General features: G+C 43.3%; 1 protein-coding gene across 2 annotated transcripts in view; it reads left to right on the plus strand.

Annotated features, from left to right (window-relative positions):
• Positions 1–26,181, plus strand: part of UNC13C (unc-13 homolog C) — a 437,647-nt gene that overhangs the window by 20,161 nt on the left and 391,305 nt on the right. The gene's annotated exons all lie outside the window — the stretch shown is intronic.

Here is a 26,181-nt window from a genome sequence, read left to right on the forward strand (position 1 = left end):
ACTTCTTTGTTTCGGTCTTCACCGAGAAGTCTGGAGGTGTGCCTAACGTAGTGAATAGCAGCAGAGAGAGGGTAAGTTTAGAAGATAGGATACACAAAGAACAAGTTAAAAATCACTTAGGAAAGTTAGATGTCAGCAAGTCACCAGGTCCTGATGAAATGCATCCCAGGATACTCAAGGAGCTGATAGAGGAGGTATCTGAGCCTTTAGCTATGATCTTTGAAAAATCATGGCAGACAGGGGAGATTCCAGAAGACTGGAAAAGGGCAAATATTGTGCCCATCTATAAAAAGGGGAATAAGAACAACCCAGGAAACTACAGACCGGTCAGTTTAACGTCTGTCCCAGGGAAGATAATGGAGCAGGTAATTAAGGAAATCATATGCAAGCACTTGGAAGGTAATAAAGTGATAGGGAATAGCCAGCATGGGTTTGTGAAGAACAAGTCATGCCAAACTAATCTGATAGCTTTCTTTGATAAGATAACGAGCCTTGTGGATAAGGTAGAAGCGGTGGATGTCATATACCTAGACTTTAGTAAGGCATTTGATACGGTCTCACATGATATTTTTATTGATAAACTAGGCAAATATAACTTAGATAGGGCCGTGATAAGGTGGGTGCATAATTGGCTGGATAACCGTAGTCAGAGAGTTGTTGTTAACGGTTCTAAATCCTGCTGGAAAGGGATAACAAGTGGAGTTCCTCAAGGGTCTGTTTTGGGATCCGTACTGTTCAATATCTTCATCAATGATGTAGATATTGGGATAGAGAGTACACTTATTAAGTTTGCAGATGATACCAAACTGGGTGGGGTTGCAACTTCTTTGGAGGATAGGGACATAATTCAAAATGACCTTAGCAAGTTAGAGAAATGGTCAGAGGTAAACAGGATGAGGTTTAATAAAGAGAAATACAAAGTGCTCCACTTAGGAAGGAACAATCAGTTCCATACATACAAGATGGGAAGCGACTGTCTAGGAAGGGGTATGGCGGAAAGGGATCTAGGGGTCATAGTGGACCACAAGTTGAATATGAGTCAACAGTGTGATGCTGATGCAAAAAAAGCAAATATGATTCTAGGTTGTATCAACAGGTGTGTTGTAAGCAAAACTCGTGAAGTCATTCTGCCGCTCTCCTCTGCACTAGTTAGGCCTCAGCTGGAGTACTGTGTCCAGTTCTGGGCGCCACATTTCAAGAAAGATGTGGAGAAATTGGAAAGGGTACAGAGAAGAGCGACAAGAATGATTAAAGGTTTAGAGAACATGACCTTCATGAACTGGGCTTGTTTAGTTTGGAAAAAAGAAGATTAAGGGGGGACATGATAGCGGTTTTCAAATATCTAAAAGGGTGTCACAAGGAGGAAGGCGAAAATTTGTTCCTCTTGGTTTCTGAGGACAGGACAAGGAGTAATGGGCTTAAAGTGCAGCAGGGGAGGTTTAGATTGGACATTAGGAAAAAATTCCTAACTGTCAGGGTGGTCAAATATTGGAATAAATTGCCAAGGGAGGTGGTGGAATCTCCCTCTCTGGAGATATTTAAGAACAGGTTAGATAGACATCTGTCAGGGATGGTTTAGACGGAGCTTGGTCCTGCCTTGAGGGCGGGGGGCTGGACTCGATGACCTCTCGAGGTCCCTTCCAGTCCTATTATTCTATGATTCTATGATTCTATGTTGTCAGCCCTCATAGTTTCTAAGATATGGCATTTGTTGGCAGATGCTTACATTGGTCTATAGAAGACATTATATACTTACTACACTTTAGGCTGTCCATATTTTTATTTAAAAAATACATCTGAATGATTAAAACATTCTTAGGAAGTCACCTCTGTGTGTGTCTGTACACACACACACACATATATCATTTGTGATTGTACTGATTTTTTACTGCCATGTTTAGGAAAGAAGGATGTGACTCTTTTATATGTTTGAGACAGTGTGGCTGATGGCCTCACTTCCCCAGGGACATGGAGAGTCTGGCTCTGCACCCCCCAGAGAGGTGGGGCCTCAGATGGAAAGGGTGGAGCTGGGGCTAGCCTCCCCCAGGCAGCCCTCAGCACTGCACAGAGTGCATTGTGTGGTGGTCTGACAGAGATTTAAAGGGCCCCGGTGCTCAAGTCATTGCAGTAGCAGCAGCTGAGAGGCACTGTGCCCCTTTGAGTCACCAGACCCCACGGCAGTTACCCCCCCTTGTCCTCCCTCCATCAGCAGACCTACCTTCAAGTTGAGGACTTATTAGCACTTATTCTACTTGGTAACACTAACTGAACTGAATCATTATGAGCGATGAGATGTCTCAGCGTGCCGCTTCCCTGGGGAAACAGCTGCATGATCAATACTTGTATCAACTTCATTTTTGCACAGAAATTTCAAATGCTACCCTCTAGTATCTTGACTGGCTTCAATGGAGTTGCATCAATTAGGAATTTACACAAACTGTAGAATCTAGCAAGGCAGAAATGTAAAAGAACCATCTCACACATTTATCCAAAATCAAATTGAACCAGAACTTTTAGAAGTTCATAATGGCTTGGATACCTCAGTGCAAGTGATGATTCATCCTGGAATACAGAGCCTTTGACTATCCATCAGTCATCTACCAGTCTAATCTATGAAGAGCCTGTCACCTTGGAGTATGTCTACACTGCACGCTTATTTCGAAGTAAGCTCTTCCAGAAGAAATACTTCGAAACAGCTTATTTTGAAATAGCATATCTACACTACAGGGAAGCCTCAAAATTAGTCTGAGGCAGGCTTCCCTAATGTGGACATGCTACTTGATTGAATGGCCCTGGGGAGGAGCTATTTCAAAATTGAAGCAGTGGAACGTCCACACTACAGCTATTTCAGAATAGCTATTTTGGAATAGGCGTTATTCCTCATGGAATACAGTAGTTGGAATAAACCATCCATTATTTTGAATTTATTTCAAAATAATGGAATGGCTGTGTAGATGCTCGCATTGTTACTTTGAAATAATGCTAGTAATTTTGAAATAATAGTGCAGTGTAGACGCACCCTTGGTGTCAGTGCCCCAGTCAGTAGTCTTTTCTAGTTACTGGTTCAAGTCTATCCTATGCCAAAGAAAATTGTCATTCTCTAACGGGAACCAAATGTGAAGCAGGTTTGATGTCAGTCCAATTCCTAGTTTGTATCACAAAATAATAAGAAACCCCATCCAGAGTTCAGGCTACTTGCCAGCCAAGGGAGGGAGGAGGCTCAGCATAGGGGCTAGCCACTAGATAACATGCAGACCAAACTAGTCTATAGAAATGTACATTCCTACTAGGACTGATGCACTCTGAAAGGCCATTGCTCAGGTTGGACTATTTCTGTAGATAACGGGGGCTTTCATCTGGTACTTTTCACAAGCGCTAGCTTCACAGGAAATAATCAAAGCCGTAATATCTTCCCTCCTCTTCCCACCAAATTTTCAGTCACCTCTGCTCTCCCTAGTTTTAGGTATGAGCAGATGAGGATTTTCCATACCAGCAGCTATGTGGGGCTGGCTCACAGCAGCTCCGCAAGCCTCCACGTTCAGATGTTGACTCTATCTCTTGCTCCAGAGTCTAAGATTTAATTTTTCTTTTTTTAAAAAAAGCACTTATGTCTCAATAGCTTTCCTGGTTCTGAAGATAACATTCTAAATGTGAACAGATTTAAACCAATGCACCAGTGTCTGCCTGAGTCTGCAGACAACTCATAACAAAAGATTTGAGATGTGCAAACTGTCTTCCTTAATTTCAATAGCCCGGTACACCTAAGCCTTATGACTATCACTATTTAAATATCCCCATTACTAACTATTCAGCTGCTCAGCAAAGCATGCCAGAAAAAAAAGGGGACTATGGTTTTAAGAAGACTTGAATTATTTTCTCTTAGCGCCATCTTATTTTGCCATCACAAGTTAGTGGAACTTAGTTCGTGCAAAGAAGTTGAACTGAGAACTGTTGTGTATTGGGTTGTAGATATAGATCTTGTTGTTATAATAACTGAGTTTGGTCACTAGGGATTAGCCCAGCTGGTTTGGGCTGGTTCTAGTTATTTCTGTGTTATGAAATAAAATGGACATTTGCAACTGCTCAAGCTCTCTGTGTTTCTACTGATTTCTTCCTAAACTGTGGAACTCCACACGATATAACAAGAATCACCACTTTTTCCTCCCTCAGTCTGATCGCAGGTCACTAGAGGTACGTCTGCACAGCAGGGATAAACTCAAATTAAGTTACACAATTTCAGCTACATCAATTGAGTAGCTGAAGTCAAAATAGCTTATTTTGGCTTTTGGCGCTGTCTACACAGCGGGAAGTCGAAGGAAGAACATTCTTCCTTCAACTTCCCTTATTCCTCATGAAATGAGGGTTATCATGAGTTGGAGTAAGAAGTCCTCCAGCTCAACATTATTACAAAACAAAGTCTTTCTGTGCAGGCACACACTATATTATTTCAGAATAACTAACGTTATTCTGAAATAAAGCTACTGTGTAGATGTACCCTAAAAGTTCTAGAGCTATTCCCAGCCAAAGCAAGGAATTCCAGACATCTAATGGGAGAACAAAATTTCCTGTCCAATTTTACTACCACAAGCTTACGTGTCTTGGATAAGTATCCATAATGTGGAATGTAAATATGAACCAGATCTCCGAAATGCTTGAAGTTTGGCCATCATCAATGAAAATCTAACTTTTCAAAGCTCCCTCTTACTTCACATAGCTGGATTAGCTATGCCACTTCTAGCCATGATCTTGTCAGTGTTCCTAAATAAAACAGGGCTAAACCTGCTTAGTACTTGACTACTAGGATGCTGGAAGCGCCGTGTTTTCAACACACAACAGATCTTCTCCTATGGCATTTTACACAACATTTAATCTCAGTGTCCTGGCCAAATTCCTTTTTTGGATAATTGCAGTCTGTCTGCCTAAGAGCTCCCTTCTGCCCATCTGACCCACATGCTCCAGTTTCTTGGCCACCTTTGTTGTATGTGCCTGCGCTAGGCTATGGATCTGCCCTATGTACAAACTTTCTGGCATACATACCTTTCGTGCCTCTTGAGCGCTCTGCAGGATGCCCTCCCTGAAGTTTCGCTCACAGAGAACTGAGAACTTAGATTTATGTGGACTGTGCTAGCAGCATTAACTCCTCAAAGTCTTTCCAACAATGTTCATAAAGGGAAAGCTACTGCTTTACAGCCTCACTCAGCTGAGGAGCCCCATCAGTAGGGTGACCAGATATCCTGTTTTTAAAGGAACAGTCTCACACTTAAGCCTCCTGCAGGTTTCCCTACTCTTTTCTTTAAAATTGGCTAATGGCCTTGTATTTTCCATCTCTCCGCTCCCAGTACTGGTGGGTCCTGCTGCTGGCTGGATCCTTGCTCTCCAGCTCCCCCTACCCCACCAGCAGTGAGTGTTGAGGTACGGTGGCTGATGATGAGGGTGGGTGTGCAGAGCAGCAGTTTGGGCAAAGTTTCAGTGTGAGGGGCTGACTTCTCCCTTCACCCCCGTCCTATTTCCAGCCTGCACATGGTTACATGTCATCTCCGCTACCCACCCATCAGCCCTTTATGTGCTCCCCCCTCACTCACTATGCTCTCCCTGCTGTGCATATTCCCATTGGCAGAGCACATCCTGCTCCCGGTGCTGTGCAGAGACTGAGCTCCTGGTTAGATCATTCAGCTCACCAACAGCATGATTGGCAGGCTCCTTCCTCACCTTATTGCTTCTGACTGGGCTGGCAGCCAGAGAAAGCTCAAGATCCTCTGGCCTGGGTCTCTGGCCAGAAGGAACCAAGCCCTGCATGTGCCAAAGCCCCACGCAGCGCTGGCACAGGCTAAACTCTGGAGCAGTGGGGAGGAAGCTGCTTCACTGTTTCTAACCTGTTTGTACCCCAAACCTGCAGGCTTCATGGCAGACCTCTGAGCACAGGCTTAGCTTCCTTTTCAAATGCTGCCCCCCACCCTAGAGCCTTGGTTCTTGTTGTTCTGAGGGATACTGTTGTTTTGAAATTAACACCACTGGCCATGTTTCAGGAAATATTGACAGTGTATTCATGTAGTTTGTGTATATCATAGAAACATGGCAGTCTTCTCATGTCATGAGTAGAATTTAAACAGTAACATTATTTATAACAATGCTTTTATGGTGCTAAGTTTGGTAGTCTTTCATGATCTCTAGAGTCAGTTATTGGTAGCTGTTTTGAGCTTCAGCCTTCACAATTAAATAGTTTTCAAGGATGAAAAAACAAACAAAGCAAGCCCTATGTTGAAATCCCTACTAAACAGCAATCCCTACTAAACAGAAGCATGTTAATAAGAAACAGAGGGCGTGGTTGGCCGTCCAGATTATTCAACTGGGTTTGCTATACATTGATTCAGATGTAAAGCATTTGGCTTTGATTGTCAATATGCATTAAATGTAATTAGAGCAGGAACAGACCTGAGCCAGGCAGATCTGCTTCACTGTTTAATCCTTGGAGTCTTACAGTGATAAAAATTTGTAAAGTCATGAATAGTAACAATACATAGCTTAAATACTATGTTGTCTGCACAGAAAACAGCACCATCGACTTTTAGTTGGCTGTCCTGTTCTTCTGCCATTATTTTTGAGAGACAGCTCTTGCCTGCCGTGTAGGACTTAGATGGAGTCCTCTTCTTCTATGTAGGAGAGTGTAAGGATTCCCCCCCACTTCACTCTGCACAGCCTGCATTAATGCCATTCTTATTGTAGCTCAAGGGCATGAAGGCTGGCTTTGCCCCATAGGCACAAACCAGCTGAATGGCCATATGGAGGGGAGTATATGTTGTGCCTCATGAAGAGGTGTTAGAAGTTATTTCTGCTCCAGTACAATCAGGGTGGTACCAGGCCTCCTAGTGCCCCGTTGAACTATTCCTGCTGTGGCCCACTTGCTAGAAACATGATATAGCCCACATTACATTTTGTTTATTCAGGTCATCAGCTTTCATACAATTGATTTCTTTAAAAAAAATCACGTGTCTACCTCGTTTTCCTTTTGTAACCAGATATTAGCCAGAGTCCTTTCAGTGGTATAGGGCCTAGTCATAGAAGAATGTCCCATGTAAAGGGCTGTGCTCATATGAAATTCTACAGGGACTAAGCATAGAATCCTAAGTCTCAAAGTGACAGCAGAAGTCAGAGCATTCATGCTGCTGGACCATGACTGGCTGTTGCTGATTATATAGGGAGCATGCCTCGCTATTGCTGAATGTGTAGAGAGCTGAATCAAAGCCATGTGGATTTGTGCTAGGCACAAATTTATTGGCCATCTTTTGACACTGGGACCTATCCTGCCTCTCAAGTGCTCCAGAAATCACCTTTATAATACACATGGCATGCGATTTCCCCTAGTGCGTACTATCTTTCTGCCTGGTCACCTGGTGGAAAAGTGCATTTTTATGGAATTTGACCCACATTTGTTCATGTACAGTATCTGAGCTCCAGATTTTATCCATTCTTTCTTAGGCTGTAAGGTTTTCAGGGCAAGAAATATCTTTAACTGTCTGTGGTATGCCTATCAGAATAGTGCCTCAGGTTTATGATCGTGTTTATAATTTACACGATAGCATCATTTTGACAGAACCGAAAGAGGGAAGTTTAAATAACCAACTTCTGCTAATTAAAATAAATAAACCAAAACCCAACAGATTTCCTGAGCATTAGAAAGCATTGTAATTAACTGCCAGCAGTGACATTAATATTTTTCTTGATTTAATTTCATTTAAGTTGAGCAGACTGGGTAGCTGATATGCAAATGAATTCTATCACCTTAAAATTAGATTTGTAGGTTATTCAGCAGTTTCTGTTCACAGGGGACCATGAAAACATCTGTGTATTTGGTTCCCTGAGTTTTGCTTTGAATATCAGTTTCAATAAATTGAAAACAAATCAGCTGACACTGATAAGTAATCTATATTTATCTGTGTGCCTATGACACTAAAGTATTAGATCAATGTCATAACTAAGTGTTATTTTGTGTAAGGTTGAAACAAGTCAGTTTCTCTAACTTCTAGTCCAAATATTACACTGACTTAAGGTCATGTCTTCACTAAATGGAAGATCAACATTACTGTGACTGATCTTCTGAAGTTTGATTTAGCGAGTCTAATTAAGACCCACTAAATCGAACTCAGAGGGCACCCCATTGGCAGCCAGTTCTCCAACTTCTGTGAGGAGTAAGGGAAGCTGATGGGAGCATTTTCTCCCATAGCTTCATGCTGTGGGATTGTGGGGAAACTCAAAACAAGATGCATAAATTCCAGCTACCTAATTAACATAGCTGGAGTTGTGTATTTTGATTCGACCTTCCCTTTTAGTGTAGACCTGGCCTTAATTCTGCACAACAACTGAACTTGGATCTACTGGAAAGAGAACCGTCCTGGCTCAGGTTTGCAACAAGATCTAAAATGGGATAAGTGGATTTAAATGTCATTTCAAATTTTCTGATTTATGCAGATGGAGGAGATATTTGTAAAGCTAAAATTCTGCCAAGATTATCTTAAATTTATTTATAGGAGCATAGAATACTAGGGCTGGAAGGGACCTCGAGAGGTCATCGAGTCCAGTCCCCTGCCCTCATGACAGGACCCAGTACTGTCTAGACCATCCCTGATAGACATTTATTTAACCTACTCTTAAATATCTCCAGAGATGGAGATTCCACAACCACCCTAGGCAATTTATTCCAGTGTTTAACCACCCTGACATTTAGGAAGCTTTTCCTAATGTTCAACCTAAACCTCCCTTGCTGCAGTTTAAGCCTACTGCTTCTTGTTCTATTCTCAGGGGCCAGAAAGAACAAGTTTTCTCCCTCCTCCTTGTGACACTCTTAGATACCTGAAAACCGCTATCACGTCCCCCCCTCAATCTTCTCTTTTCCAAACTAAACAAGCCCAATTCTTTCAGTCTTCCTTCATAGGTCACGTTCTCTAGACCTTTGATCATTCTTGTTGCTCTTCTCTGGATCTTCTCCAATTTCTCCACATTTTTCTTGAAATGTGGTGCCCAGAACTGGACACAATACTCTGAGGCCTAATCAGCACAAAGTAGAGCGGAAGCATGACTTCTTATGTCTTGCTCACAACACACCTGTTAATGCATCCTAGAATCATGTTGGCTTTTTTTGCAACAGCATCACACTGTTGACTCATATTTAGTTTGTGGTCCAGTATAACCGCTAGATCCCTTTCTGCTGTACTCTTTCCTAGACAGTCGCTTCCCATTCTGTATCTGTGAAACTGATTGTGAAGCATATTGTGATGCATGGAGACAAAGGGTAACACTTTGAAAAAATACCTAAATCTCATTTTCAGAAATGACTTGTGCACTTCCTAACCTAATGGCTATTGCCTTAGGATCATAAATATCTTACACATTTTAGAAAATTTGATCCAATCTCATACTCCAGTATGTGTAATATTGCCCATGTGCTGTGAAATGTAGGAATAAATTGTCCCTCGATAACCTGGATAACACTTTAAAGCTAAAAACTGTTGGAATAATTGTTCACTTAATTTTTTAAGGCCCGACAAGACTATTTTGCTATCAGGTCTGACACGCCTCATAATACTGGCCAGGGAATTTCATCCAAAAGCTTACTAGTCAGAACTGTGAAGAGTCATTCAGCAATGGCCGCATTTGCTAAGATGTATAAAGATGAAAATAGGTGCCCAAGTGCCATTGATTTAAATAACAAACCGAACGTGCTTAGGCCCTTTTGAAAACCCACTAAGCATCTTCTTGCAGCATTAGTCTCTTAAAAGCTTTTGTAAGTCTGACCCAAGTGCTTTGCATGGGGCTCAGACCCATGATTTAAGTATTATTAGCCCAAGGATGTAACTAGCTGGGCTAGCCAGTCCACAATTGTAAAGGGGATAATTTAGGCATCAAGGAGAGAATGGCACTCCTCAAGAAAAAATCACCAATAACTATTTATTTTTACTATTGAAGTTTACTAGCTGTACATTTCTTCATAATGAAAGAAGCAAAGAAATTATGAGAGGTATTAATTTTCTCTCTCTGGCTGCTAAATTGCAAAGTTCAAACCACGTTTGCTTACTATACATACTTCTAATGTCTGTTTAAACTATTTAGTTGTACATGTAGCTGAAACAACTACACTAAGGCATTCCCTGTGATGTGACTCCTACTGTTTGACAGGCTACCAGGTCAGAAGCAAATAATTTGACAACCCCCGAGACACAAAAGCACATCTATGCTCACACTTCACTAGGCATATTTGTGGTTAACTACTAAGCTTTTTCTTTGGGATTTTGAATGTTCTGGCTTAGTAGTTTGGCTAGGTGCTGATAGTCTGCGATATTGGTGACTGACTGAATTTCAAGGACCATTTCCAAGCCGTGGTGACCCTGGCAATCTAGTGTTAAAATAGTATTGACAGTTTCTGTGCTGTTAAACTGTATCACTCTGTATGCCTTGAGTGTTCCCCATTCAGCTGTAAGCACCAAAGTACACGTGAATCACAGAATGCTTGTTTCTTTCAGATTGAAATAAGTGAGATCTGTAGGGGCAATATGTTTATAGTAATAAAATGTATTTTTAAAGTACCTATGGACAGAATGCTGGGTTTTGAGTGAAGATCCCTATGGGTTAAAGGGAGTAAAGACTATCCATGGATTCTTCATGGAAGAAATAGCAGTATTAAAACGGCTTTGTTATTATGTACATGTTTAAATACTATTAACATTTATTAACAGTCTGAAATGTAACTGTGGTCTGCCTAGTTCCTCCCTGTAAAATATCAGAACATTCAATTGAGTTATTTAAATTTAAAGTTAATGAAGTCCCTTCTCTTGATCCTCCTCCAAAGATGTGATATTAGACCCAGTTACCTAGCTCGATCTAATTAACACCTTTTACAACTTAGGCCGGGGCAAGGCCTGCTGCTCCCCTTTAGGCTTTAATTCAAGTATTTTTTTAACACAGGGCAAAGAAGAACTTCTGTGTCTTAATGAGTACTTTAGAAGGTGTTCATTAGGTCTGGCTCAATATCTTCATCTGTCATCACACCTGCCCTAAATTAGACCTTAGCCTCTTTCTTCTCCTGTACCTCTTCTGAGACCTGGCTTGCACTAGAAAATAAGGTCAGTTCAAGTCCACAACTCAGCAGTGTGAAAAATTCATCATTCAGTATAGTTAAGACAACATAAGCACTGATATAGATGACACCAGATTGAAGAATTCTTCTGTTGACCTAGCTACCACCTCTTGGGTAGGTGGATTGTATATGTGGATGGGAGAGCCCCTCCTATTTGTGTATGTAGTGTCTACATTGCAGTGCTGCAGCTGTACTACTATAGTTTTTCAAGTGTAACAAGCCCGAAATCAATGAAAAAAGTGTTCTGTTGATCTTGTTACCCCCTCTTAAGGAGGTGAATTGCCTATGTCAATGGCAGAATCCCTCCTGTTGATGTAGGTAGTGCCTACACTGATGCACTACAGCAGGGGTGGCCAACCTCTGACTCCAGAGCCACATGTGTCTCTTCAGAAGTTAATATGCGGCTCCTTACATAGGTACCATATCCAGGGCTGGACCTACAGGTACCAACTTTCCATTGGGCTGGAGGGTGCTCACTGTTCAACCCCCAGCTCTGCCCTAGGCACTGTCCACCTCCACTCTTTCCCCCTAAGATCCTGCCACTTCCTACCCTCTTCACTGAGCCTATCATATCCATACTTCCCCCCTCCAATTTTTCCCACTGAGAGAAAGCTGATTCCAGTGAGCAGGAGGAAAAGAAGGAGGCACTGACCAGTGGGGCTGCCAGTGGGTGGGCTGTGCTGACAGTGGTGGTGGGGAGATCATCAGGGCTGGTGACATAGAACGGTTCCTCTTTCGCAATAGGCATTGGTAAATTCTGGATCCTTCTCAAGTTTAGGTTGGCCAGCCCTGCACTACAGCTATGTCACTATGGTGTTTTAGGTATGTGTGGGGTGGGAGGGAGTACCAGGTAAAAAGGAGCATTAATTTTCCTAAACCTATGAAAAAGGTGGGAAGCAGAAAGATGACAGCATGTTTCTCTCCCTCCTGTGAGCCAATGCAGGCTCAACCACACCAACTCCGGGGGTCGAGGCTTGACAGGTATTCAGGCAACATAGGCAGGGAGCAGTGGTACTTAGTGGCAAGATTCTGTCTGAATCAGGCAGATGGCTCTGTGGATAGGCACATGGGAAGTTCATGCTTCTCAGCATTTAGTTTTGCTCTGTACTCACTCTACCCACTCTTGGGATAATGCACAGCAAAGCTACTTTTCATCGAACTAGAATGCCTGGGCAAGGTGGGATAGTACTTTGGTGTTGATGTAGGGCACGTCCAAACTAAAGTTTGTTTGTTTTTTTCTAAAGAGGATATGCAAATTCCTTGGGATCTTCTAATCTCACTTTTGAATGAGGATCTTTCAAAAGTGAAAGTAGTCTGGACATATTTTTTTTCAGGAAAAAAACCCTTTTTCAAAAAAACCCATGTAAACCTCCTTTTTCAAGGAAGAGTGGTTCCCCCCCCCCCCCCCCCCCGAAAAAGGGTTTTTTTCCTGAAAAAAAAACCCCACATCCAGGCTACTTTCACTTTCGAAAGTGAGGTCGGAAGAAGATATGCAAATCCCTGCAGAATTTGCATATCCTCTTTCGAAAATTCTACATAGTCTAGATGTAGCCTTATTGAGGGGAGCACTGAAAGATGTGCTGTGGATCATCAGGTCCCATGGGATATGCACTCCAGTCACTTTGCCTCTGCTGCAGAACTTGAGACTTCTCCCCATAAAGGAATATTTTGGCTGAATCTCAGGGTATGTCTGTGATGCAATGTCAGCCCACGGCTGGTGGAACTCGAATTAGAAGACCCTGGGTTGGTTAAAATAGGGTTTGAGTGTCTACACTCATTTGTAACTCGAGGTCAGGAACTGCTGAACTCCAAGTCTCAACTCCCCAAGCATGAGTCCACTGTGGCTGTCTACAGTGCAAAGCAGAACAGCTTGAATCCTGCATTCTGGCTTGCCTCTGCCTTGGATCCTCACCCACATTGGGTTCTGGGACCCTGGATCCAAGTACCTAGTTAATACAATTTGTGTGTAGATATAAGGGGAGGAGGGTTAGGCTTGAGCCTGAGTTGGAATCCTGGCAATATAGTGCAATGCAGACATACTCTGAGTTTAAATCTGTGGATTATCTGGAGATTTCCAGCTCCAGTGGAATCCTTTGTGGAAGGAAATAATTAATAGAGCCGTGTTTATGCAGTGTTTAGTGACAGTCATGCAATTGCTCTATCACAGGGAGCATGCTGTGAATCCCAACACATGCAGCAGGTTAGGAAGAGTCAAGCTAGCCATCTGTACAGCAAGTGTACTATGACAGATGAACGAGGACTGATATTGGCATTAATTGTAGAGGTAGATTCTTCTCCAGTGAGGAGCCTTCTAGGCAGCAAACAGTTGCAAAGAAATAGGGAAATTCTTTCCAGAGATACAATGGCAGTCCAAAGCATCAACAAATGTTGGCACTGCCCATATTATAATAGTTACCCCAAGTACCTGTTGGTGTATGTACGTGTGAGGGCCTGACTCATCATTGGAGTTTTATTAAATCGATGAATTACATCAGTGTAAAGCTGGAATGAAACAGTGATGAATCAGAGACATAATGTGTGTGTATTAATTTTAAAAATATAAAGTGCACTTGATACAATATCTTTAGGATTATGAAGTATGGTACCTTTAAAACCTTTGTAAAATATTCCCCTCTGAGTTCCCAAAAGATTAAGAACAATACAAGAAAATAAATCCTTCCAGGCAAAAGCCAGAGAAAAGGTATCGGCTGTAATAAGCAACAAACACAGTTTCCATTGGACCAGTGGGTTATGCAAATTGCAGAGAGAGATTTTCCGCTGAGAATGTTCTAACTAGAACCTCTGGATGGTTTAGTCCGGGGGCTATTGGTGCAAGAATCCTGGCTGATATCAACTGACACTGAGGATTTCAGGGAAAGGGGGAATCTCATACTGGTTTACAGATCCAATTCAGAAGTGAATAAAAAATCCAGTGCTGTTGTCAGGGTACTAGCAAGCAGATGGGAAGCCGCATTCTGAGCTGGCTGTACCCTCTGAGCAATCGTCAGCATTCATCCGCTGTAGAAAACATTGCAGAAATCCAATCTGGAAGTCTCAAAGGCATAAAGAATTGTGCCAACTCCAGATTCAAAAGAAAGCCTCAGTTGCCATATGGAACCTATGGCAGAAGATACTTGTGGTCATTCATGGCATTTTGGATCAGTCAGGGAGCTGAAGGCATGCCCAGACAATGGACCTATTATATGAAAGTTTCACAAATCCCCTTCAAATGCCAGAAACCACCCCTGCCATGCCCACAAGAACTTTAACCAACTAGCATCATCTGTTTTATCTGGATTAAGACTCAGCCAGCTCACTTTCATGCAAGTCCCAGTTTTGACTGGGCACAAGGAAGACAAAAACACTGCATTATAAGATTTGATAACATTGTCATATAACTGGTTTTCTCCTGGTGTCAGACTACTCCAGATTCTGTAGTTATCTTTCTTACTATCTACTTCATTAATCTGAGCATGCATGCATGCACATAAACACACATTCATTCTCTAAACTCTTTTGATATAGCTGCAGAGTGAACACCAATTCGCTTATGTACAAAAGCTCATGACCTAATATATTTGTTAGTCACTAAAGATATGTCTACAGTACCAGGTTATTTCAAAATAAGCTTATTCCTCTTTACAAACAGGAGTTATTTTGAAATAACAGGCTCGGTAGTGTGGGTGCTTGCCTCATTGTTTTGAAATGTAGACAAGCCCTAAGGCGCCACAGAACGTTTAGAAGGAGAGTTTAGGCGTTTTTAAAGCACAGTGCATTGATGTGGTGCACATGCTGATTGGTCATGTGGACCCTGAAGCCAGACACTGGAAGTTCTCTAGTGAACTTATTTAATTCTGTTTCAGTTCAGAGCAGCTCAAAGTGCACCAGAGGTAGTGTATGCTAGACAAGTCCACATGGCCAGTTAGTGCATTGCAAACCACTGTGCAGTAGATTTACCCCCAGCATAGCATGCACTAATTCTCCAGGTCGACAAGCCTATCATTTGAAATCATAAGATTTGTTTTCCTTCTAGGGACATTTTTGTTTTTTGCCTGCATTAGGTTAGACATCTTGTTGAGGATTTATTCAGTTTCTTCAGGCCCAGCCATATGTGATAAAGCCCCATGTCTTCTATTTGCTCCTTGGTTATATTACCAATCTAGTATGAAACTTTGAATTGAAAGGCAAACAAAGCATATTTCAGGTAGTGCTCATCCCCTTCTTTACCAAGTCATGCCAGCCAGGGAAACTTTTGTATCTGGCTCAAAAATACTTTGAAAGAGAAGACTTTTTGCACTTTTGTATAATATATACAAAAAAAATTCCCTGGAAGATACACCACACTCTCTGCCTTATGAGAGAGTCTATAGATTTGAATATAGAATCTGCAAGGAAGAGAAGGGAGAATTCTTCCAATGCATATGCTGTGGAAAACAGTCACAGAGCAACTGCAGGCTCTGGAAAATCCCCTCACAAGCCCTGGCATTGGTTGTATATTGGGAAGCACCATGGGCATGGGGGAGGGGAACGAAGGGGCAAGATGACAGATGTTCTAGACATCACTATAGTCTGAATGGGAACTGAAGGCCCGATGAAGGCTGAAGCAAATAAATCATTTAGTTTATCCGCAATGGCTTTATCGTCCCTGATTGCTTCTTTTATATCTCAATCATCTAGGGGACCCACAGGTTTTTAGCAGGCTTCCTGCTTTTAATGTTATCAAAAAACATTTTGTTATTTCTTTTTGAGTTTTTGGCTAGCTGTTCCTCAAAATCTTTTTTTGCTTTTCTTATTACATTTTTACACTTGCTTTGACAGTGTTTATGTTCCTTTCTATTTATCGCACTAGGATTGGACTTCCACTTCTTAAAAGATGCCTTTTTGTCCCTCACTGCTTCTTTTACATGGTGATTAAGCCACGGTGACTTTTTTAGGCCTCTTGCTATGTTTTTTAATTTGGGATATACATTTAAGTTGGGTCTCTATTATGGTGTCTTTAAAAAGTTTCCATGCAGCTTGCAGGGATTTGGCTCTAGTCATTGTGCCTTTTAATTTCTGTTTAACTAACCTCCTCATTTTTGTGTAATTCCCCTTTGTGAAATTAAATGCCAGAGTTCTGGACTGCTGAAGTGTTCTTCCCACTACAGGAATGTTAAATGTTGTTATATTATGGTCACTATTCCCAAGCGGTCCTGTAGCGGTAATCTCCTGGACCTGATCCTGCGCTCCACTCAGGACTAAATCGAGAATTGCCTTTCCCCTTGTGGGTTCCTGTAACAGCTGCTCCAAGAAGCAGTCATTTAAGCCACTGAGAAATTTTATCTTCTGCTTCTCTTCCTGAGGTGACATATATCCAGTCAATATGGGGATAATTAAAATCCCTCATTTTTATAGAGGTCTTTATTTTGGTAGCCTCTCTAATCTCCCTCAGGATTTCAAGGTCAGTATCTCTGTCCTGGTCAGGTGGTCGGTAATATATCCCTACTGCTAATTTCTTATTATTGGAGCATGGAATTTCTACCCATAGCGATTCTTTTGAACATGTTGATTCATTTAATATTTTTATTTCATTTGATTCTACATTATCTTTCACATACAGTGCCACTCCGCCACCCACACGGCCTGCTCTATCCTTCCGATATATTTTATATCCCGGTATGATTGTGTCCCACAGATTTTCCTCATTCCACCAGGTTTCAGTGATGCCTATTATGTCAATCTCCTCCTTTAATACGAGGTACTCTAGTTCACCCATCTTATTACTCAGACTCCTAGCATTTGTGTAGAAGTCCTTTAAAAATTTGCCACTGCTTATTTGTCTGCCCTTCCCTGATGGATTAGATTCCTTTATATGCGGTTGTTTGTCTGCTCTGGCCCATGGTTTTTCATCTCCCCTCCTCTCTTTCTTACTACAGCTTAGAGAATCTCTATCAATGGATTCTCCTCTAAGAGAAGTCTCCATCCGATTTACGTGCATCTCCGCACCAATCAGCTTTCCCCCATCTCTTAGTTTAAAAACTGCTCTACGGCCTTTTTAATGTTTAGTGCCAGCAGTCTGGCTCCATCCTGGTTTAGGTGGAGCCCATCCTTCTTGTTTAGGCTCCCCCTCTCCCAAAAGTGTCCCAGTTCCTAATAAATCTAAACCCCTCTTCCCTACACCATCGTCTCATCCACGCATTGAGACTCTGAAGCTCTGCCTGCCTACCTGGCCCTGCGTGTTGAACTGGAAGCATTTCCGAGAATGCCACCATAGAGGTCCTGGATTTCAGTCTCTTTCCTAGCAACCTAAATTTGGCCTCCTGTACATCTCTCCTACCCTTCCCTACGTCATTGGTACCTACATGTACCACGACCACCGGCTCCTCCCCAGCACTACACATAAGTCTATCTAGATGCCTTGAGAGATCCGCAACCTTCACACCAGGCAGGCAAGTGACCATACGGTTCTCCCGGTCAGCACAAACCCAACTATATATGTTTCTAACGATCGAATCACCCACTACTAACACCTGCCTCTTCCTAACTGGCATTCCCTCCCCCTCAGAGGTATCCTCAGTGCGAGAGGATACCGCAACATCCTCTGGAAGGAGGGTCCCAACTACGGGATGGTTTCCCTCTGTTCCCATTGAATGCTCTATTCCCTTGAGACTTTCATCCTCCTTAAGAGCACTGGGGCTCTCAGACTGGAGGTGGGACAGTACTACAGTGTCCCGTAAAGTCTCATCAACGTCTCTCTCTACCTCCCTTAGCTCCTCCAGTTCAGCCACCCTGGACTCCAAAGCCCGAATTCGGTCTCCAAAACTCCCTGTTAGCTGCTCCTGTTTGCAAGCTGTAAGCACCCTTCAGTGCTTTTGTGATTTCTCCCAAGACTTTCCACAAATACTTGCACATTAAACATTTGACATTAAGTCTATCCAGGGAGATGCCCAGGAGCTAATTAAACCCTGTCCATTCCACTGAAGTCAGATCATATTACTATAAAGCAGTGGTGTACAGTAACTGCAAAACCATACATGTTACAAACTATCCTATCTGATAAACTGTATGAAAGAAGAAAATTAATTAATTACAAAAGTCATTTAAATAGGTTCATAAGAATGGCCACACTGGGTCAGACCAAAGGTCCATGTATCCCAGAATCCTGTCTTCTGAGAGTGGCCAATGACAGATGCCCCTGAGGGAGTGAACATAAAAGGTAATCATCAAGAGATCCCTCCCCTGTCACCCATTCTGATAAACAGAGGCTAGGAACACCATTCCTCCTGATCCTGCATAATAACCATTGATGGACCTATCCTCCATGAATGTATCTAGTTTTTTTTTAACCCTAAATTTATGAGATCCTTTTGAAACTTTTCACAATCTGCTTTGTTCTTAACTGTCCTGAACAATTTAGTATTATCAACAAATTTTGCCACCTCACTGCATATACCTTTCTCTAGATCATTTATAAATATGTTGAACAGGATTGGTACCAGTACAGATCCTTGGGGGATACTACTACTTACCTCTCTCCATTCTGAAAACTGACCATTTATCACTACCCTTTGTTTCCTATCTTTTAACCAGTTATCAAACCATTACAACTTACTTTACTTAAGAGCCTTTGGTGAGGGACCTTGTCAAAGGCTGTCTTGAAATCTAAGTACACTATATCCACTGGATGCCCCTTGTCCACATGCTTGTAGAACTCTGAGGGTATGTCTACATTACAGCGCTAATTCGAACTAATTTAGTTCGAATTAGTTAAGTCGAACTAAGCTAATTCGAACTAACGGATCCAGACTAAAAAACTAGTTCGAATTAGCGTTTTGCTAATTCGAACTAGCATGTCCACATTAAGTGGACCCTGAACCGGGGTTAAGGATGGACGGAAGCAGTGCCGGCAGGGCATCAGATGAGGACTTAGAGCGTGGAGGTGCTGCCTCAGGCTAGCCGAGGGCTGTGCTTAAAGGGACCCGACCCCCACCCCGGACAGACAGTTCTCAGGGGTGCCCCACTTGCAGAGCAGTCCTGGCCTGGAGTGCCCTGAGTGCCCACACTGGGCACATGACAGCACTCGGCCATCAGCCCGGCTGCACTTGCCACAGGCTGCCATCTGGGGGTATGTCTACACTACCCCGCTAGTTCGAACTAGCGGGGTAATGTATGCATACCGAACGTGCAAATGAAGCCCGGGATTTGAATTTCCCGGGCTTCATTTGCATAAGTGGGGAGCTGCCATTTTTAAATCCCCGCTGGTTTGAACCCCGTGTAGCGCGGCTACACGGGGCTCGAACTAGGTAGTTCGGACTAGGATTCCTACTCCGAACTACCAGTACACCTCGTTCCACGAGGTGTACCTCGTTCCACGAGGTGTACCGGTAGTTCGGAATAGGAACCTAGTCCGAACTACCTAATTCGAGCCCCGTGTAGCCACGCTACACGGGGTTCGAACCAGTGGGGATTTAAAAATGGTGGCTCCCCGCTTATGCAAATGAAGCCCAGGAAATTAAAATCCCGGGCTTCATTTGCACGTTCGGTATGCATACATTATCCTGCTATTTCAAACTAGTGGGGTAGTGTAGACATACCCTGGGGAGAGGGGACAATTGGGGGGCTGCAGGAGAACTTCCACCTCCAGAAGCCCGCAGAGCCAGCCCAGTCCTCCCCATCGGGAGCTCGTACCCCATTCCTCCCTCATCTCCTTCCACTTACCCTTCCCTAGCCCCCCTTCCTGATGTACAAAATAAAGAAAACGTGTGGTCAAAAATAGAATATCTCTTTATTGAACAAAACTGGGGGAGACTGGGAAAAGGAGGTGGGAGAGGGGAAGAGAGAGGGTGGGAGAGGGGAGGGCAACTAAAATGATCAGAGGTTTGGAACAGGTCCCATAGAGGTTAAAGAGACTGGGACTTTTCAGTTTAGAAAATAGGACACTGAGGGGGGATAGGATAGAGGTCTATAAAACCATGAGTGGGGTGGAGAGGGTGCATTCAGAAAAGTTCTTCATTAGTTCCCATAACAGAAGGACTAGGGGATACCAAAGGAAAGGAATGGGTTGCAGGCTTCAAACTAGTAACAGAAAGTTGTTCTTCACAAAGCAAAGAGTCAACCTTTGGAACTCCTTGCTGCAGGAGGCTGTGAAGGCTAGAACTAGAACAGAGTTTAAAGAGAAGTGAGATAAAGTGATGGAGGTTGGGTCCATGGAGTGGTACTAGCCAGGGGGTAGGAGTGGTGTTCCTGCCCAAAGTTTGTGGAAGGCTGGAGAGGGATGGCACGAGACAAATGGCTTGGTCACTGTCTTCGGTCCATCCCCTCTAGGGTCTCTAAGGTTGGCCTCTGTCGGCAGACAGGCTACTGGGCTAGATGGACCTTTGGTCTGACCCAGGACGGCCATTGTAAGCTCAGGGTCGGGGGTCTCAGTGGACCCTTTTGATTTTCATGCACACCTGCTCCTAGGTGGCCAGGCTGGCAGCTCTCCTGCCCTAGATGGCCACTTTCCTGTGCCTAGTGCGGAGGTCGTGGACGAGGTCCACGATGTCTGCACTAGACCAGGCGGGTGCCCGCCTCTTGCGGTCCCGGGCAAGCTCCCGGGAGCCACCAGGCTGGTCCCAGGAAGAGGGCTGGGGGGCATCGGGTGGCTGGCTCGAGCCGTGCCAGGTGCAGGGTCTGCTAGCTGGGTGCTGGCAGGCTTGCACCTGGCACGGGCACCGTAGCCAGCCCGTGCCCCTTTGAGGGGTCCGGGGCCGGGAGGGTGGCAATAGAGTTTCCCTGGTGTTGGCCAGAGTGGCCACCAGGGAAAGCTGGGGAGGGCTAGCCTCCCACTAGCTCAAATTAAGGGGCTACACACCCCTTAATTCGAACTAGTAAGTTCGAACTAGGCTTAGTCCTCGTACAATGAGTTTTACTTAGTTCGAACTAAGTGCTCCGCTAGTGCAAATTAAGTTCGAACTAGCAGAGCGCTAGTGTAGCGCCTATCAAAGTTAATTCGAACTAATGTCGGTTAGTTCGAATTAACTTTGTAGTGTAGACATACCCTAATAGATTAGTAAGACATGATTTCCCTTAGCAGAAACCATGTTGAATTTTTCCTACCAAATTATGTTCAACGTGTTAATATTTGTGTTATAGTTAAATTTTACATCTGTATATTAATGGTACTTTGAATAATTATAATGTACTTAAAATCTGCTTCAAGCATATATAAAAGTGAGATGATAGTTATTTGATTTACACGATGAATTTTTGCACCCAGGAACTGAGGCAGAATATTAATTGCAGTTAGAGAATAATTTCTACATTCCTTATGAATGTAAGTTTATAGTGATTTTATTGAGAATTTTAGGTGCATAGGGAATGCAGGCCTATTTTTAGTAGGAAATGGATTGCAATAGAATTATAATTTTGGGTCTACATCTTACTCTCCTTTAAATCAATGACCAAATACGTAATGGAGCTGAAGTGCACAATAATAATGATGGAGGGAATGTGTGTGTATGTAACTTTTAAAAAAAAATCTTGACTAGGGGATGACAATGGTCTCTTCTGGCTTTTATAATCTATGGACTCCTCTCCCTGGTTCCCTCCTATCAGAACTGGGAATGAGTAGTGCAACCCAGACATTGAGATCAGCCATTTAAGCTCAAGACTATTCAACAAGAATCGCTTCTTAATATTGGCCATAATATAGAAATTGGAGGGATGGTATAAATAAGATGTAATGATGATCACATTAAAGACTTTAGCTTCTTCCCTAAGAAAGTAAAGAATGGTTACAGGAAATAGCTTTTTAAATAACAGGGGAGACCAAGTGTGTCTTGTGAAAATTGGCTTCTGAATAGAAATAATAATTTTGTCCATTGGGACCAAATGTAATTGTGAGCAATCTGAACAGTTCACGTTTCCAGTGGTCTGATGCCTTATTGTTATAATTAAAAAGAATTAGCTTTTTTGTTGTGAGTGGGTGACTTTTAAATTTTGCCTTTAGTTAAAAGAACACTTTTCTTGTTCTATTTTTCCCATCGTGCTTGCTGGGCAGTCCAATATAATTGGCCCTGAAGAGAAATTTCAGTTATATCCAAAAATAGACATGGCTTACTTGATCTGCTTTTCAAACCATCTTTGCTTGGGAGGAAGTTAAAGAAAATTTATCTCTAAATAGATTTAGTTTCCCTTCCAGGAGCCCATGAGCCCAAATCAGAACCTTTCTCTGTACCAGGACAGTATACCCCAGGAAAAGGTAATGAGCTATGGCATTTATCATCCCTACCATAGGTCAGTAGTGCAAGTCTAGCTGTAATGGGCAATGATGAAAGCTTTCTGTCTGATAGACATTCAGTGATCTATAGCTCCAGGGAACTGTTGTATCAGTACAGTTGCTGGTGGATAAGTGTGTCTCTCTCTCAAAGCACACACCATGATTGCTATGGAAAAATAAAACAGAGTCCAAACACTGAACTATCCCCCCTCTCACTAATAATGACTGCACTGTAATTAAAGTGGGGGCAGAGGCTGGTCTGGTCTTGCTGGCTGGGCTGGCCAGCTCTGCTTTACGGTGAGGAGGAGAGAGGAAATGCAAAGAGGTAGACAGTGAGCAGTTTTGCAGTGCTCACTCACCCAGGGGCGGATGAGAGTTTTGCGGGGCCCCTCTTTGGGGAAAAATAGAAAAAAGGCATCCCCCCCTGTGTCCACTCCTTCAGTAGCCCCACTCTGATCATGTGAGTTACACCTCCTTATCCCCTCTCCTAACACCTCCCTCTACACACCTACCCTGCCTCTCTCCTCTGGTGCTAGTCCCTCCCCTGCAGGTGTTTGCCCTTCTGCTTCACCCCCAGAATCCCCTGGCACCTGCACTTTCCCTTACCCCTGCACCCTCCTGGTGCCTTCCCCTTCGCTTACTGCCCCTGCGCCCTTTACCCTGTTTTTCCCTGATGCCCACCTCCTTACCACCCTCTGCCCCCATTCCCCTCATGCCCCTGTGCCCTCACACATGCCTTGCTTCATCCCCACCTTCCTCATGCCCGCCCCTCTTTCAAGCCTTCTCCCAGCACCGCCCTTCCCCCCTTTAGCTCCCAATGCCCTTACCCTCTCCTCTCCCAGCATCACCCTGTCTCCCCTCCCACTGATACCTCCTCTCCTGCCCTTTTCCTCAGTCTCCACTTGGCCCCCTGGCATTTGTCTCTCCTCCATGATGTCCCTTAGTGCTTTCCCCTTTCTTCTCCTGACCTGCCCCCCTCCCCTCAGCACAAGCCCCTTCCTCTACTATCCAACTTCTGCCTTCCAGTTTGCCGGGCAGCTGCGTCCCCAGCCCAGCTCCAGACCACATGCCAAACTGAGCGATGCAACGCTGGGCCATGTGGTTTTAAAGTCCCGGGCCATGATATCACGCCACAGCTGGGCATCTCCTCTCTCAGCTGTTGCATGCACTCCCTCGGCCCCACATGGCCCATACTGGCCGGCGCAGGGGAATTTAAAGTGTGGGGCTGTGGTACCCCGTCATACTCCAACTCCTCCTCCAGCAGCCACCAGCTGGCCCTTCGGCGGATGGCCTACTGGGAAATTCCTGGTATCCTGCCTGGCCAGTCCACCCCTGGCTCTGGTGTGGGGCCTATTGAAGCGCGGGGCCAGGGGCAGCTGCTCCGCTCGCCCTGCCTTATATCCACTGCTGCACTCACCCCCTCCTCCACAGTAATATAAGATCCGAAGGACATAGAGGTACAAACCCTTGGCAGAGAAAGACTCTTTGGTCCATGCAGGAAACAACCCAGCACCTACCCTCTCTTCCCTAATGGAGGCAAGTGTTAAGTTGGGTTAGGACTTACTCTGGGCATTATGCTAGTTGCTCCTTTTTAAAGGGGGCTAGGAAGGAATTTTCCCCAAACCATCAGATTGGCTTAGTTGGAGTGAGGTATTTTTCGCTTTCCCCACAGCAAGTGGGAAGAAGAAAAGGTGGCAGCCCATGTGTCACAGCTTATTTTATGAGGCTGGATTGTTGTCCAGTGTAGGTGGTCCATAGGGTAGGCATCCAGTGACCAGATAAATGGCTTGGTAAAAGACTTAAAAGGAGGTACTGGATAAAGAACAGAATGGGGGAGTGGGTTTGGAGACTCCTATGATTGGTACAGCAGTGATCCAATCCCCCTTCACCATTCTCAGAGCCCACCTGAACCCTCCTACAAGGCGGTGGATGGTAAGGTCCAAGCCAGGGTTGGCTGGGAGACCAGGATAGAAATGAAGGGGGAGCTGTTAGAAGCCCAGATCATGATTTGAATAAACATGGATTTGCCTGCACAGTACGTTTTATCTGCCGGGTAGTCCCAGACATCTATACAATAAAGTTGTGACCCAATTAAAACCTATAACAAGTGTCTCCTGTCCTTCTTTTCATGTACCTAGACAAAGACTGACCTTCAAATCTAAGGCTAAGTCTCATCAGTGGGGGAATGTAAAGCTAGCCCCTCCTGAACTGCTAGCTTTGTGGAGAAAGAAAGGTCAGCTATGCCTAGTGCTGCCAATCACTTCTTTCGCAAATACACATTTCTCGTTAATTTAAAAAAGAGAGTTAATTTCTAAAGATGCGCTGGCTATGAGAGATAACTTTGGAACTAAAATGTTAGTCTAGTGCTTAATTTTACCAAGAAGGAATTTCTAATAAAACCCAATACTTCTGAAGAAAGCCAAGCATGTGAAGTGAGAAAAGCAGAAGGCAGTTCATATTCCAATTCACAGTTGGCATAAAGAGTCAACCTTGGGTCAGACGTGCATCTTGTGTATATGTGTAATCAAGAGTGTGGTCATCAAAGGAACAATTAGGGAGGGTGGATGCCCTGAGAGCTTTGATAGGTGTTGCTAATGTTCTTCACTTATGTATGGTACATCTACACTGCAACACTATTTTGAAATAACTAGCGCTATTCCAAAATAACTTAGTCTGCATCTACATACCAGGTCGTTATTTTGAAATAGTATCAGAATTCTGTCAAGCTAGGGGACCTCTTATTCCTACTCCTGTAACCCTCATTGTACGAGGAATAAAGGAATTTGGAGGAAGAATGCTCTATTTCGAAATAACTACTGTGTAGATGCTCCCTATTTCAAAATAAGCTATTTTGAAATAAGCTACGCAATTGATGTAGCTCAATTTGCTTAGCTTATTTTGAGTTAAGCCCTGCAGTGTAGATGCACCCTTAGAGAGGTTTTGTGTATTTGTTTCTGTGCAAAAGTCAAGACATTTGAAATTGTGCACTATGGCAACCTTTATTATCCCGTTTGTATACATGCTTTCTGACAGGGTTGCTTGGGTTATGTGAGAGAGTGAAACCAGGTGCTGGTGCGAGAGGGCCTTGAACTGTGGACTCTAATTACTAACAAGAGAGAGGTCCGAGCTGCAAATCTTCAGTCTGGACTTGAACTTCCTGAGAATTCAGGTTTGGCTCAGGCACATCTCTACTACTAACCAGGCTCAAACATACTGAAACGTTAAAATCAAATATAGTCAGATAGGAATATCTAAGTTACTATATGGACAAGGCTTCCTTTGGCCTCCATCATGCAGATAACCATGCACATAACTTTAAGCACATCAGTAGTCTCAATGAAGTCAATGGACTGTGAACAAAGAATGAGCATGTTTTCAGGATGGGGACCTTTAACTGCAGCTTACTGTGACTACCTCAGTCTCTGTGGTAATACAGCTGCATTATATGCATTTGAGTATGATCCATTGTTACAAGCTATATTGGTTTTGAAACCTAGTGTATGTCTAAAATGTAATGAAAGCATGCTGAACACTTTTATCCTGTAGAAAAGATCCAAGTTATTTAGAGGGAGCACATAAAATGTGCATACTCCTTGGGGAAAAAACAATGCAAAGTTTGTGAAGGTGACAATTATAACAAAGCAAGTTTGCATCTACAAAATACGTAATACAAATTTTGTGTATGTATAAGAGAAACTTATTGATGGAAAGATATGCTATACAAATTTTCATACAAGGAAATAATAAGAATTTAAATATTTGAAATAAATGCATTTTTGAACGTAAATATTTTATATCTGATACTGGATATGAA

The sequence above is a fragment of the Pelodiscus sinensis genome, chromosome 14 (assembly GCF_049634645.1).
Source record: "Pelodiscus sinensis isolate JC-2024 chromosome 14, ASM4963464v1, whole genome shotgun sequence".
Lineage (NCBI taxonomy): Eukaryota > Metazoa > Chordata > Testudines > Trionychidae > Pelodiscus > Pelodiscus sinensis.